Source organism: Mixophyes fleayi, chromosome 7, assembly GCF_038048845.1.
Source record: "Mixophyes fleayi isolate aMixFle1 chromosome 7, aMixFle1.hap1, whole genome shotgun sequence".
NCBI lineage: Eukaryota > Metazoa > Chordata > Amphibia > Anura > Limnodynastidae > Mixophyes > Mixophyes fleayi.
Window position 1 is genome coordinate 115,694,464 of NC_134408.1, and position 5,317 is coordinate 115,699,780.

Below are 5,317 nucleotides of genomic sequence, written 5' to 3' on the forward strand. Positions count from 1 at the left end.
GCCTGCTTCTGAACCACGGTATGCATACTTCTCATTGACTGTGCTGGTGTATTGCATACCTTGCTGGACTGAGTTTGTTCTCCTCTGGAGTTTACTATCCGCTGAGACTATTACCATCATTGACTGTACTATCTTGTGCCGGATTACTTCAAGAGACTTTCCATATTTGCAGTGCTGTTCAGTCATTCATATATATATATATCTATATTGTGCATATTACTGTGGATCGTGTTAAGGTGCCGTGTTTACCCTGTGTTGCAGTCTCTCCCCGTGCACCTCCTCACATATATATTCAGTGGTACAACTTGCTAGTAGCAGACCACTAATCCCTGTTTCCAGTATCACCTGTTCCAGTATCCTCTCACATAGCAGTGGTACAACTTGCTATCGCAGACCACTGACTCCCCGGATACCTCCACTTGGATTCCATTCCTTCACCCAGACAGCGGTACAACTTGCTATCCGCAGACCGCTGACTCTCATCACTTCCTCGTTTCTGTTGGACATTCCTCCTCACTATAGCAGTGGTACAACTTGCTATCGCAGACCACTGACTACCTTCACGTGTCCTTGTCCATACAGTTCCTCGTGTACTATTACCTCCATATTACCAGTGTTGCTAGTCATAGACTTTCCTGAGCATCTCATCATCTGCTATTTACTGTTCCGTGATCACCCTGCTACCAGAGTACCCTATTACCACCTACATTGCTCTGGTAAGCCTACCACCTGGTGATCCCTGGGTAAAGACTCCTAGTGCCCGTGACAGTTACATTGTTAGGTAGTCACATTTGCTATTACAACAGGTGGCAAACTAGTTTAAACTGGTTTTATTATTTTCCTATTGCAAATACCCATTTTGCATCAGTGAACCACAGGCATAGCTTTAAAAAGCAATAGAGCAGTTGTAATGGTTACTGCAAATAATTTGTGCAGTTTGTATTCTTGGTAATGAATCCCAATGGCTGGTGGTTTTACAAGAGTTAATATTAGTCTTTGGAAGGCACCAACGCAAAGATATCTCCTGAAAATGGTGAAATAGAGGCTACAAAGTAATAACTACTGTGGTCCAAGCTAAGAACAGCACTAAGAAGTCTTTTACAAATAATCAGGATCGCCTCCCACCATGTGGACACTGGAGTTTTTAAGAATGAATACTCAGAGCTAATGAAAGATTTGTAGCCGTGGTCAAAGAGGAATTTTGGGCCCCGATACGGCAACTACTTGGGGCCGCTGACGTTGCTACCGAATGGGGTGGGGCTATACCAGGTTGATGGCTACTTCCACTACACAGTCAGGCACCCCATGTCAAAGTAAAATGTAATGGTCTGGTAGACAGTCTGAACATGACTAATGCTAGACACTGGTGAAGGCACACAATAATCCTGCACTTCGGTGCTCAACATGCTGGGTTAATATCACTGGCACTGATGAAGATGCCAGACCTGAGTGCATAAAAGAACTTTTCATGCACACAGACACCACTTACAAGTAACAGTTTAATTGGGTAATGCCACTGACCGTCGGCACCTGGAGCCTGTGCTCCCAGACCCCCTGCACCCACACTTCTGATGAGTAACATTTTCTTGGTTTTTCAATTTCACATGTGAATTATTGTGCAATGATTTTTCTGAAACAAACCTCCCTGTACATTATTCATCTCACCTGCTAGCAGCAGCAGCCCTACTTGTCCAAAGTTAGGCCATCCTAGCAGTAAAGCCAAACTCTGCAGTAGACAATAAGCAACAATGATATTAGCTATTATTTCAGGGCATAAAAAGGGCACCACCAGATCTATCAAAGCAGCTTAACTCAGTCTTCAAAGGTTCAAAGGTACACTCGATCATGGACCGAGTGGTAATACGTGCCTCATTTGTTCTCAGGGGAGGTGTGTAGATTCAATGAAGGTGTAATTAGCCACAGACAAAAACCATATCCAAATTCACCTGAAATGATGCATGTAATACAAATGTGTCTGCTATGTTGCATGTGAACCGATCTTGTAATATCAGCAGCATTTAGCCAATAGTATCTTACAATATTGAAATGAGTTGAGAGATTTCTTTGTATGAGATGACAGTTGTCCTACAAGACACTTAATTTAATTATACTTAATGATCTTAGATAGAGGGGATATATAGCGAATATGGACAGAGGGGTTACTCTTTGAAAATGTGATTCAACAGCTTGGGGTTAATGATATAATCAGACATTATATTGAAACATAATTATTTGAAAAAATACTGCATGTGCAGTCATGGCCAAAAGTTTTGAGAATGACACAAATATTATTTTTCACAAAGCCTGCTGCCTCAGTTTTTATGATGGCAATTTGTATATACTCCAGAATGTCATGAAGAATGATCAGATGAATTGCCATGATAATGAAATTTATCCCAAAAACAAAATTTCCACTGCATTTCAGCCCTGCCACAAATGGAACAGCTGATATCAGGCCAGTGATTCTCCAGTTAACACAGGTGAGAGTGTTGACGAGGACAAGGCTGGAGATCACTCTGTCATGTTAATTGAGTTAGAATAACAGACTGGAAGCTTTAAAAGGAGGGTGGTGCTTGAAATCATTGTTCTTCCTCTGTTAACCATGGTTACCTGAAAGGAAACACATGCAGTCATCAATGCTTTGCACAAAAAGGGCCTCACAGGCAAGGATATTGCTGCTAGTAAGATTGCACCTAAATCAACCATTTGTTGGATCATCAAGAACTTCAAGGAGAGAGGTTCATAGTTGTGAAGAAGACTTCAGGGTGGCCAAGAATGTCCAGCAAGCGCTAGGACCATCTCCTAAAGTTGATTCAGCTGTGGGATCGGGACCCACCAGTGCAGAGCTTGCTCAGGAATGGCAGCAGGCAGGTGTGAGTGCATCTGTATGCACAGTGAGGTGAAGACTTTTGGATTCTGGTGTCAAGAAGGCTAGCAAAGAAGCCACTTCTCTACAGGAAATTGTCAGGGACAGACTGATGTTCTGAAAAAGGTACAGTGATTGGACTGCTGAGGACTGGAGTAAAGTCATTTTGTCTGATGAATCCCCTTTCAGGTTGTTTGGGGCATCTGGAAAACGCTTGTCTGGAGAAGGAAAGGTGAGTGCTACCATCAGTTCTATGTTATGCCAACAGTAAAGCATCCTGTGACCATTAATGTGTGGGGCTGCTTCTAAGTTAAGGGAGTGGGCTCACTCACAATTTTGCTTAAGAACATAGCCATTAATAAAGAATGGTACCAAAACATCCTCAAAGAGCAACTTCTCCCAACCATCCAAGAACAATTTGGTGACAAACAATTCCTTTTCCAGCTTGATGGAGCACTTTACCATAAGGCAAAAGTGATAACTAAGTCCCTCGGTGATCAAAACATCGAAATTTTGGTTCCATGCCCAGGAAACTCCCCAGATATTAAACCCATTGAGAACTTGTGGTCAATCCTCAAGAGGCAGATGCACAAACAAACACCCAAAAATTCTGTCAAACTCCAAGCATTGATTAGGCAAGAATGAGCAGCCACCAGTCAGTATGTAGCCCAGAAGTTAATTGACAGCATGCCAGGGTGAACTGCAGAGGTCTTCAAAAAGAAGGGTCAACATGCAAATATTGATTCTTTGCATAAACTTAATGTAATTGTCAATAAAAGCCTTCGACACTTATGAAATACTTGTAATTTTACTTCAGTATACCATAGCAACATCTGACAAAAAACACTGAAGCAGCAAACTTTTGCGAAAACCAATATTTGTGTCATTCTCAAAACTTTTGGCCATGACTGTACTATGTACACATTGAGGAGGGATTTTAAATCATGTATTCAGATAGTAAAATGTGTACTGATGATATCCACTATGAGGAGCAATATAATTTGCAATTATATACTCTAATATGAAAAAATTGTATGATCAGAGATTGTCCATAAACTCTTCAGTTTGATATGCTGCATATATAAAATATTAGGGATATGAAGATATATTGCATGGTATTGTTTTCAAATTTAGCTAGGTATAGAAATGACATATTCATCATATATATTAAAGGTTTTTTAGGAGATCACTTGACATCTGAGGCAAAATTCAGGAAACTGACCTATTAGCTGAGCAAACAACTGAAAGCAAAGAGTCATGTTCAGACTGATAATGAATAGTGTACAAAACTATATAAGCACAATAACTTTGAACCCAGGCAGGCCCCTTCCGTGACAAACTTTAAAAACCATAACAAAGGAAACACTAAAACATAGTAAATACTTTAACAATGATGCGTTGGTGTAAAGAGTATGTCAAATTTTATTTTTCCTATTCATTTATTTACAATATATAGGTCTGGTGATACTGTAAAATTGCACTTAGCTATTGACTATGCTCTCCTATACCCATAAATTGAGCCATAAAAAGTAATGTTGGTGTTTATTTATGTGGGTTTTAGGAGTGTCAAGGTTAACAACTTGAGTTGTACACAGCCTCTAGTCTATATGTCATCAGGATGTCTTTTGCACTATTAAGGGCATATTCAATTGTTAGCGAGAAAAAAAACCCCGCTCAATTCAATTGTTAACATTGCATCCACCCCCTCGCGCTCTATTATTGGTCCTAGCGAGTTTGAAATGAGGAATGGTTAAGGCAGTCATTTTAGTATAAAAAAATAAAATAGAAAATGAATGCAATCAAGAAGGGCCCCAGCACTGCAAGCAACAATGCCCCCCTCCCCCTGGACAGCAGATAAGATTTTACAAGCAGGTAATTTTTTTGCCATTTACAAACATTTCTTGAACACTGGCCAAGCATGGACATTTGTAAGGTACAAATATTTGTGGGACAGTGGGCAAGCCGGACATTTCTTCGAAGGTACAAATATTTGTTGGGACTTTGCGTAAATGAGTGTGTGTAGGTAAAGCATCAGAAAACTGAGAATTTTGTTTTTTTTTGTTTTTAATAAAAATCTATGGTGTACATGAGGGTGTTTACTGTATTTCTTGGGGTTTTATTATTTTTTTTATAAAGATTTGTGGTTGTAATGAGGGTGTTGTGCTTTTATTTAACATTTTGCTTTGTGGAACTACAGATCACAGCCAGCCGTGGGTGTAAGAGCATTTTGGCACTTGTGGTTCTACAAGTGCAAACATGCCCTGGGTGCCATGGGTACGCTGGTGCTTGTAGTTAGACAAGTAGCAGCATGCCCACACTATTTATGCCAACATGGCTGGCTGGGGACATGTAGTTCCACAAGTCAAAAAAAAAATATATATTTTTTTTTCATACAAAATCCCCATTTATTACCCTACTACCCACAGCCCAGGGGTAGTAGGAAGAGCCCTA